Source organism: Callithrix jacchus, chromosome 1, assembly GCF_049354715.1.
Source record: "Callithrix jacchus isolate 240 chromosome 1, calJac240_pri, whole genome shotgun sequence".
NCBI classification, from domain to species: Eukaryota; Metazoa; Chordata; class Mammalia; order Primates; family Cebidae; genus Callithrix; species Callithrix jacchus.
This window is the reverse complement of record NC_133502.1, coordinates 76221212-76232740: the sequence shown is the minus strand read 5'-3', so window position 1 is coordinate 76232740 and position 11529 is coordinate 76221212. Positions and strand designations below refer to the sequence as shown.

General features: G+C 41.6%; 1 pseudogene; it reads right to left on the bottom strand.

Annotated features, from left to right (window-relative positions):
* Positions 1–4262: 4262 nt before the first annotated feature.
* Positions 4263–11006, bottom strand: LOC100413679 (ATP-binding cassette sub-family B member 10, mitochondrial pseudogene; annotated as a pseudogene).
* Between the last annotated feature and the right edge of the window lie 523 nt (positions 11007–11529).

The window sequence follows — 11529 nt, the reverse complement described above, 5'->3', positions numbered from 1 at the left end:
TACCTTACCTTCCTCCATGAGTAAAAGCTCCATGAGGCCTCCCCAGAAGCAGATGCTACCGTGCTTCCTGTACAACCTGCAAACTGAGCCAATTAAAGATCTTTTCTTTGTAAATTATCCAGTCTCAGGTATTTCTTTATAGCAAATGTGACAACAAACTCATACAACAGATTAAAAAGAAAAATTGCTTTCTCCAGAATTGTCTTTTCTACCATTTTCCTCTCTACAGAGTTAATTTTCATGACACTAGCAAAATAGAGTGAGAATGAGGTTTAGGATATGTGAGAAGAACAGGTACCTAAAGATGTATTTTACTAATAGGATAAATTATATTCATTTTTCTTGAGAAACAATGTCAATCAAGAGGATCAAAAAGGATCATTTTGTTTATGAAGGAATAAGAGAAATAAATGTAGATTTAGAGGGAAGATGCTTGAAGGAAGTGAGAAACCAAACTTTCAAGGAAAATTCCTGAAGATTTTTTCTGCTGGGTTTGGCAGTTTGTGTGTGTTTTTGCATTTTAATTACAAAGTACAGTGTTTTCAACACTTGGTTAGGGAATCATTCATAATTGGGACCTTCCTGACCACAGTCAGCAAACCTTCATTCACCTCCAGGAGGTTTGGCAAATCGGAACAGGGCCTATCTGCCAAGGCGCTGTGGTCCTCATCAAATAGAGCTGCCTCCCTATTGGCACGGTGGCATACTTGTGCTTAACAGGTGGCCTCAGCTACCAGGCTGAGACTAAAATATCTCTCAGGCTGGTGGGAAAGTGGGTAAATTCATAGCACAGACACTGGCCTGTGTGAAAAACTGTTCACTTGGAGCAAGTCTGCATGAGGCTTTTGGAAAGAAGAGAAGTGTAGTTTCTATTTCTTTCCATCCCACATCACAAGCAGAAAAACTGCTGCTGAACATTCAGCTAGTGGCTCTCGTACCTCTCCCACTCTGAAATGTGGGGGCAAAATATACACGCTTCTAAAGATTACTCTGCACAAAGATTTATCCAAAAGAGAAAGGAATACACGTATTCAAAATAAAAAGAAACAAGAGCTCGTTTGCCAATGCTTTTACCAGTAAGTGTTAGTCATGCACAAAAAAGTACAGTTTTCAAAACAAAATAGTTTTACCATTAAAACCTCCATCCTACAAAATGTGGATGCTAATAATGCCTTATTATATTGTTTCTCACGCTAATGTTTTGATGACCAAAGTTTCCGAAACCAGAAATACAGGAAAAGAAAAGAAAAGCCGGTGAAAACTGGGGAAAGGAGAGTAATATGTTGCACCTGAAGATCGCCAGGCTGCAAGCTGGAAACTTTCATCCTCAGGAGCTTTTGGGTAACACATAACACATCTTTAGAAGGCCACAGTTCACATAAATTGTTAGGCATAATCATACAGATCAAAAGTAAGGGTCACTTTTCCAGAACCTTCCAGAGAGCTTCTAATCTTCCTTAATACTTTGAGTTCACTTGTTGATTCTCATTAAGACATCTCAGGATCTTGGCTGGTGAGAGTGTCAGCATATAATATCATGGAGAACCAAGAAACAGACTCTGAAAAGAAAAACCTGCACTCTGGAAAATCATTATTCGGTATAAGGAAGAGTGTGCAGAAATGAGGACCAAGGCACTTGGCTGTTAACCCCAGCTGCCTCCAGACAGTGTTGGGACGTCTGGTACTTCCTGAGCCTTGGTGGTCTTTGCTTCACTCTCAGAATAAAGAGGTTTCTGTTCCAAATATGAAACACTATGAGTCTCATCTGCCTCATCCTTGCCTCCTGCCATCTTCTCTTAAAAGTTGGGGTCAATGACTTCAGAGATTGGTCCTTGGCTGTAGGCCAGGGAAATTTAAATATCCCAAACTTAGGTTGCCCTCGCTGCTATGTACTTCCGGTTTTTGTATCCAGGTCTGGAAATCACTTCTCTGGTTCCTGAGACTGAGCCCCTCCCTTGAGCCTTGTTCTGGAACTGGAATCCCTACCTCCTTCTAAGCTGAATTGAGTTCCCCTCCACATGCCCCCACAGTGTTCTGTGCTTATCTGCATCACAGGACTCATTAACAAACACAGGCGTAAATAAAGGAAAATTTTAATGCTGTACGGCAAATGGCATAGTAAATACACAAATAATAATCACTAGGAACCCCACAGAAACATCATGATGACGTGCTTTACAGGGCTTATTTCAAAAATGGTCAGTTTGTTACAAAAGAGGTATAGAATAAAGGAAAAGAACATGGTCTAACAAATGGGCTAACAGAGGGGCTTCATCAAAGGATGGAGCAGTTGATGACGGGGCAATTCAGATGTGATTAAAAGAGAGAAACATTCCTAATTCTGATGGATGCACCCCTGAGTTCTTAAAATTCCCAAGCATTCTGTACTTGTTGTTTCTTCCCTGTTCTCTATGGCACTTCTTATATCCCTGTATTTCCACATATTACAATGGTTTGTTGGAAAAAGGTAAATATTCACTCAAATATATACACAATTAATTAAACAAAAATACCCATAATGTGATTTTACAAATCATAGAAGATATTTGAAGCCAGGTCTACTCACATTTCTAAACCTTGGAATCAAGCTTTTTGGAAAAATATTACTAGAAAAGAGAATATGACTGGTAGAGGATACATGGTGTAAAGCACACCAGAGAGTAGAAAACATGGGAATATTTGGATGAAAATATCAATTTCCCTCTGTTTTGTCATGTCTCATGATTTATTTATGATGTTTGCCTCAAGCAAGAGTTTTTTATAACAAAAACCATGATTCCTTTCTTAGACCAGTGTGTACAAATTCTTTTTTATTATCTCCCTCTAAAAGCATTTTTAGACATTTTTTTATCTAATCATCCCCCAGTGAAATTATAGTAAGACAGATAGACTGCATATCAGTGTCTGTTCTAGTTGTAAATATTTATACATTAAAGAGTAACATTTTCTCACTCCCATTGAGGAACTAATTTTTGCCCCCTTGCAGATGATACTGTCCTGATATAGTCTCAATATTTGTCTCTGCCCAAATCTCATATTGAAAGATATTTCTCCAGTGTTGACAATGGGGCCTGGTAAGAGGTGTTTGGATCATGGGGGCAGATCCCTCATGAATATGTCGGGCCGTCCCTAGGTGATAAGTGAGCTCTTGCTCTGAGTTCACACAAAAGTGTGTGGCACCTTCCTCACTCTCTCACTTGCTCTTACTTTCATAATGTGATGTGACTGCTCCTCCTTCACCTTCCACCGTGATTGTAAGCTTCCTGAGGACTCCCTAGAAGCTGAGCAGATGTCAGCACCATGTTTCCTGTACAACCCGGAGAGCCATGAGCCAATTAAACCTCTTTTCCTTATAAATTACCCACTCTCAGGTATTTCTTTATGCAAGAATAGACTAATAAAGCCTTCTTGAGAATGCATGTTTTATAACATGGTAAGCAGAAATGCCATATAAGCTGCTGAAACATTAGAGGTCACAGACATCAAGAGGACCCACCTTTAATGGAGAGTTACAGACCAGAAAAAAATATGGGAAGACTTCTTCCATGTTCCCCTTCTACATTTACTTATTAAGGTTAAAATAAAATAAATCACAAAATCTGAAGCATATAAGCCAAAGAAAATATCAAGTCAACAAAAAGAGTACAACAGACAGAAAATAGTATTGATATTAAAGGAGAGCCTCCTGAAAATTCTTGCAATCCTTTCTTGAGGGGGAGAAGATAGGAATAGGAAATGCAAAAGGAAGAATGGAGAAGATGGAAAATGAACTAAACACAGTGTCTTTGAAAGTTTTTTTACATAAGGGTTTTCAGAAGTGGACTTTTATAGATGGAAGTTGTTCATTGCTCCCAGTCAAAGAAGATCCAGCCCCAGCGAGAGATTCCTTTCTGTAACCTGGGATTCACGGGAATGGCATGGAAAGAAAGGAGTACCCCACAGAGAAGGAGCTGAGATTAGACAAGGAACACAGACCGTTCACACACTCAACACAGCTACTTAAAAGTGACACTGTCTTTGCATGTTTCATCTTTTAGAAAACAGAAGACAACAATGGCTCAAGGAAAAGTTAAAATTTACTTGTTCCTGTTCATAAAACCAACAAAGTTTATGAAACAGAAATATATACATATGTATAAATATCTATAGACATTTTATAAAAGAATATTTGAACATTAATTAATCTAATAGATGAGAACATGAGTTGACAATCCAAAGTCCAAGAGAAATTCAAGGTGGAATTATTATTATTTTTTTAAAGTTCACTATAAATTTTAATCTATGATTAAAATATTACCTAAAGATATAATTGAACATCATGTATCAGAAAATAAAACATAACAATGAAATGCAATTTTGTAAATACTTCTATGGTACAAGGATTATTTTTCTCAGATTCAACCTTGTAATTGTGTTTTGTTTGCTTTCTGAAAATCACACTTTATAAAGAACACAAGTAGAACTTGTTAAAATGATTGTCACAGATATACTGTTTACTAATTCAGAGAACACTACATTCATTCATTCATTCATATCAATTTTATTCATTAATAAATTATGAAGAATGAAATATAATATTCCATGTTTTTCCTGAAATAGTGGTTTCATCTTCCAGTCTAATCAGGGAACTAATAAATGCTTAGTTCATGGAAATACTTCCGTTTTATTTACACTGACATAATTACTTATTGGAGTCTAGCCTCATCAGTGGAGAAAAAGCACTTTTTCTAAAGGTAACAGCAAATTAACAGCACTGATACAAAATATAGCAAATTAGATGGTTGTCAGCATTGCTTTAGGAATTTTGAAACTAAATAAAACTGTAACCATAAATAAAAGGGCTTATTAATGTCTTCTTTTCAGGGGAGTGATACATTCTGGAGGTTTTTTGTTATTGTGTTGAATAGTAAGAACTTCCAAACTTAAATGTCTTAAGGCTAAATGTTAGTCATAGTCCTCAGATTTTAGCCTTATTAATGAAATTCTAAAAGTATTATAAAAAACGAAGATTCAATTTGTCATGGAATTATAAATTTGTAACAGATATTTTTCAAAATACATGCCTTCAAACAACTTAAATGCAAAATCCATTCATTCTTAATACCTAACAGTTAATGCCTTGCTTCCCAAAAGTACTCATACAAACATGTGAATTTAAAAAAACAGGTTTTTCTGTTTAAAAGATGCAGCTTGTGCCCTTTTAAAAACGTGTCAGGCTTTCATGTGCCAAAATGTTGAAAACTGCACATACTCAAACATAGTTCCCATAGGAACACATATTCCTCAACTCTCACACCTTTGAAGACACAGGAGATGGGCAACATAAATGTTCCCTTTTTCCAGCTGACTTTAGTTAACCAGGTTTGCTTCATGAGATTATCAGAATTAAAAAAAGGGTTAAAATTTCATTTTCCATTACTTTAGCTAGTGAAATTAGACTTAAAGCAGGTGGAATACTACCAGAAGAATTACACAGTGATTGGTAAACTGGCCTAAAATAATCAGGCTTAAAAAGCCTTTGTAATTCCGTTTTAAAAGTTGTCATTTGACAATAACTTCAATCTTTAAGAGCAAGGAAAAGAAAATGTGGTGCCATGCTATATTCATTAAAGTATTTCACGATAAAAGGAAATACAAAACCTGAAAATAACTTCAGTGCTATAGACATTTAAAAAGTTGCAATTATTAAAACTCTGAATAAAAAGAACTTGAGAACAGGTACATTTCAAAATAATATTTTACATACTTTGGAAAGAATAGATACTTTTCAAATAACTTGTTACATAGTTTACATATTTCGTAGAGTCTCTCGGGTTTTTTTCCCTGCATCACTATTTTGTATTAAAGTCTTTCATATTGTTTACCAGTAATTGCTTCTTTATGCTGATATAAAACTTTCTTTGTTCATTAGTTTTCTGTATATCCCATTTGGTTTTGAAAGCAGTTCTTCATGCTTTCCATATTCAGTAATTTTTCCTTGGTCAAGAACAGCAACCGTATTAGCATTCTTAATGGTGGAGAGACGATGGGCAATAATTAACACTGTTCTTCCATCCATCAGTCGATCTAGAGCTTCTTGAACAAGGTACTCATTTTCAGCATCCAGCACACTGGTTGCTTCATCTAGGAGAATAATTTTGGGATTCTTAAGCAGAGCACGGGCAATTGCAATCTGCTGTTTCTGCCCACCTGAAAAGAGAACACCCTTTTCTCCAACCACAGTGTTGAGCCCTTGGGGGAAGTTCTGGATGAAGGCCACTGCATTGGCCACTTCAGCCACTCTCTGGACTTGCTCAGCAGTCACAGAGGAAGGGTTGTCAGTGCCATAAGCAATGTTCTCAGCGATAGAGCAAGAAAAAAAAATGGGTTCCTGACTCACTGTCCCATCTTGGATCTCAGCCACACTGGGTTTAGCTGACGGATGTCATGGCCATCAAGACTCATAGTTCCGGACACACGGTCATACAACCTCAGCAGGAGCGAAAGCACTGTTGATTTGCCAGAACCACTTGGGCCAACCACTGCCGTGACAGATCCTGATGGAATGGAAAGGCTGAAATCCTGAAACATGGGCACGTCTGGGTGACCCGGATAGGTAAAATGCATGTTCTCAAACTCCAAAGCACCCTGGAAGCTTTTCTCATTTAAGATGACCCCCTCGTTAAAAGGCAACTTGGTCTCTCTCTCTCCAGGAGCTCCCAGAGGCGCTCCCCGGCGCCCAGTCCTTTCATCACCTCCTAGTAAAAAGAGCTCAGACCTCCAATGCTTACTCCAACCCAGAAAGCATACATTAGGAAGGAAGAGAGTTCACCCACTGTCATGCGGGCACTACCCATCAGCAGCCCTCCTTTGTACAGGACAGAAAGCACGATCAGGTTTCCAGACAGCCCAGTCGCTCCAAAGAAGCCAGCCCGAGCGAATGCCTCTTTCCTTGCTAACTGCATCACATAGTCCACTTTGCTGGCATATTTCTCTATTTCAGTCATTTCTTTCCCAAAAGCTCGAACAGTTCTTACATTTCCAATACGTTCCTCAGCTGAGTGGCTTGTGCCAGGGAATCCTGGGTGACTTTGGTCAGTTTCCGTAGATATCGTCCATAAATTACAGCAATGATTGACACTGGAGGAACCAAGCTCAAAACAAAGGTAGCCAGATTAGATGAGACAAAAAAACATCATACTGATGCCTACAGAAGCCTGGGCCCCAGCCCTGAGCCCATCTGAGAGGTTTTCAGTCACTGAGCGCCCGAGGAGTGCAGTGTCTGATGAGAGGCGGTTAATCCATTCTCCTGTGCGGGTCTTGTCAAAGAAAGCAACCTCCTGCCTCAGAATGGAGGAGAATAATGAAGTTCTCAGCCTATTCACAATGCGCTGACCTGAAGTTTGCATGAGGCAGACACACATGGCATTGGCAGCAGCACCACACAGAAACACACCACTGAGCCCAAGGCAGAGGCAGGTCAGGTTGTCACTGTAGTCCACAGTGGGGTTGGTATAGATGACATCAATGATTTTGAGTCACATACAGAAGTGGTGCGTGCACCCTATGATGCTTAGGGTTTTTTTTTTTTTTTTTTTTTTTTTTTTTTTTTTTTTGAGACGGAGTTTCGCTCTTGTTACCCAGGCTGGAGTTCAATGGCGCAATCTCGGCTCACCGCAACCTCTGCCTCCTGAGTTCAGGCAATTCTCCTGCCTCAGCCTCCTGAGTAGCTGGGATTACAGGCACGCGCCAACATGCCCAGCTAATTTTTTTGTATTTTTAGTAGAGTAGGGGTTTCACCATGTTGACCAGGATGTTCTCGATCTCTTGACCTCATGATCCACCCGCCTCGGCCTCCCAAAGTGCTGGGATTGCAGGCGTGAGCCACCTCGCTCGGCCGATGCTTAGGGTTTCTTAAGGCCTCCCTCTGTGCCTGGTGGTATGGTCATTTATTCCTTCTCTTAAGGCACTCTGAGTGCCTACTCTGTGCTGCGCACATGCTAAGAACTGCCAGCCTCCAGCGCTCAGGGTACGCCAGCCCCAGGAGCTTCAGGGCCTCCGAGAGTCCGGCCGCTGCGGGGCGCAGCCTCCTGTAGTCCCCCGGAGGCGCCGCCGGCCCTTGCGGACAGGCCTCGCTCCCCGCCCAGGCAGTGGCTGCGGGACCGCCCCGGAACCCTGCGCGCGGGAGCCGAGGAGCGCCCGGCCTGGCGAACGCCCCGCACCTGAAGTTGCCGGGGGCCCGAGCCCAAAGCCCCAAGAGCCGCGCGAGGCCCGCGCCGCCTCCCGAGCAGCCCAGACCCCCGCCCCGACAGCAGCTCCTCCGGCGGCGCGCGGCTCCAAAACCCTGGAGCAGCGCTTGCCCCACGCCCCACAGCCGCGCCGGCCTCAGGCCAGTGACAGGCGGTAGGGACCTGGGAGCGCGGCCGGCCGGGGCCCACCGGTAGGAGCCGCCCTGGAGCGGCCGGGACCATTGGCGGGAGCAGCCGCAGCGGCCAGGCAGGGGGCCAAGGTGGAATTATTGACAACGGTCCTGGGGTTGGACACTGTCTTCTACTAGTTCTTGCTTCTACTTAATGACCTTTCCTTGTTCATCTCTTTGCTGCCATAGCGCTACCCCCTGCCCTCTAAATGAGACAGGTGGCAAGGCCAATTTCTATCTTCCTTTTGACTGTGCTTTTTTCCTTGACAAACCCCCGAGTCCTTGGTTCTTCAGCTATCTTCTCTAGGCAGACTTCTCCCTAAACCTTCCTTCTGGCCTGACAGGTGCTCCAAACGTAATTTGCAAATACCTGCTGGATATTTTTAGATAGATTTATTTTCAGCACCTTCAAGATAAACAAAACAAAGCTCACCATCATAAACCTACTGGCTTCCTTATTTCTGTAACATAAACTTCACAAACGTTTATGACGTGCATGCCCCTCTGTTGTCACCCATGTGCCCAGTTAGTTAACACACTGTTCTGATGTCACTCACAGCTGTTTCCGCCGCTGTACTTCAACTCTGCTCCTCTCATCTGGACTATGGTATGGCAATTGCACTATCATTGGTGTTCTCCAAACCCTCTCTCTCGGAATTGTTCTATGTGCTCTTTTTCAGAATAATTCTCTTAAGATGTACATTTTATCTGGCCACCAACTAAAACACTTAAATAGTTTTCAATTTGTAATCATTCTAAGTCCACATCAGAGCTCCCTTTATCTTCTTCCAAACTATAGCCCTGCTAAATTTCTACAATCCCTTATCATGTTTCCCAAAGTGAATAATAATTGCTCTCTCTCATATACACACTGACTTGTCATAAATCCTATCAATCCTCCAAGTCAGGAATTGAAGTTTCAATTTTATCAACTTCAGAGAAATTTGAGAAAGTTATTTCATCACTGAATCTCCAGGGTGAATGATTTTGCTTCAGCTAGTCATAACAGCTGCATTCCAATGGAAAGCTGGATCCTGTTTGAAGTGGACTCAGGATAGAAATGCTGTGTTTGTGCTGATACTTTGTCCCGGTGTTTCCCCGAGAGAACAGGTCGAGGGAGCAGGGAATGTGCACATGGAAGCACATGTAGAAACATCTGCTCATAGATGTCATCTGTTTACTCAGGGTGTTTGCAAGTTTATGTTTCCAAAGCCTTAAGTACTTGTGCAGTGACTGCTGTTTCATGTGCTGTTTCTTGTCACCATAAAGTAACAACAACCACCACCAATGCTGATGGTAATGATAGTGGTGATGCTGCTTTGATAATGATGATAGCCCAGCACATCTGCATAATTATCTACAATTTGTAAATACGAGGAATGACTGGCAGAGATAAAAATATATACAGGCAAAAGTAGGGCAGGGACCCTCTAAAATTAAAAATGACAAAACTAGTCCAGGAGTGGTGGCTCACATCTGTAATCCCAGCTACTCAGGAAGGGAGACTGAGGCAGGAGAATAGGCTGAATGCAGGAGGCAGTGGTTGCAGTGAGCCGAGATCGCGCCACTGCACTCCAGCCTGGGTGACAGAGCAAGACTCCGTCTCAAAAAAAAGAAAGACAAAACTGATGGGAAGAAGATCCTAATCCCCACTGCACAATTAGGGCCAGAAGCTACACCCCACACTCTATGGCCTAATTCCAAGTAATGATGAGGCTTAAGAGGGAATCGAGGCTCAGTCCACATCCAGGAACTCTATTGCTGTGGGGAGTCTAGATTCCACAGAAGTTCCAAGGTATCAAGTTTCTAGTCTCAATTTTCGGCCTTTTATAACATTATTTCTCCATCCCTGTGAGGCCTTCAGGGAATAGGATAGTTTGCCTACTCCTAAAATCCCTTAGCTCACTCAGTCCTCTGCGGCAATGAACTCCAGCTGCATGCGTGCATGTGTGTGTGTGTGTGTGTGTGTGTGTGTGTGTGTGTGTGTGTGTGTGAGATTTTCCTGGACTGTTTCTTTGGGGAAGGAAGTCAGGTTTTCAAGTTGATGACAGAACAATTCAATGCAGTATCTTGCAGTCTTGTGGGGCACTGGTCACGGGGTGGAGCAGAGGATGCCATGGGTAGCCCGACATCTGCTTGTCAGCTTCACCTGTACGGATTTTGTCATGTCAGAGACAATGATCTGGTCCCAGTGGTTGGGACTGGAGTTGGACTGAACACAGATGCCTTTATTCTTCTCACTCACTTGCAGCTTCACGTGTTTGTCTGCTACAGTCTTCAGCCCGGAAGACTGATCTTATGAGATGCTGACTAATCAGTGATCATCCATCCCAGGAAATCATACCATTCCTTGAACATTGAGGAAAATGCTGTAGAATTTTGTTATAGAAGCCTTTTTTTTATCCTAAGTCAGGGTTTCCTAAGTAAACAAATAAAAATAAGATTTGGTAAAATAGATTTTATTCCAATATCTGAAAAACTGGAATGTCCAAACAACAGAATTGTCTGCACAATTTTAGCAATAGCTCATGTTGAGAATCATACTAGCACAACTCAGGTACGACTGCATGTGTCGCATGATGTTAGCATCATAGGCCTGACTGCACATCGACCCATTAGTGATGCTGTGACAGCCTGAGCAACTTAGTGAGAAAATGTGATGTGGATAAAGCAAACAGCCACAGAACAGATTCTACAAAGGAGCTGTGCATGACGTGAAACCTCACTACTTAGACTACATTTATGACTGAATCAGAGACACAAGCATTTGAAGGAGAATTCCAAAAAAGCAAGAAAAGGCAAGCGTAAGTGGATAACACTGCAGGCTCCCCTTCAGAGCATCATTGAATCAACCTCACTTTCAGTTAGTTCCACGGAAGCTGTTGCAACAAATGCTTGCAGGAGATTTTTGCTCTACGTCTACCTGCAGCTTAACTAGGACTTAACAAGGACTACACATACACTGTATGTGTAATATGTATAACATGTGCGTATGTAGAAAGATGTTTTATAAATCTTTACAAAAGAATTGCAATTCTTTGGTAATTTTTAAGAAAAATGTGCATTGCAAATTCATTTTTAAACTATCTGAACTGATAAGAAAAATTAACCCACTCAGCTTTTTATTTATT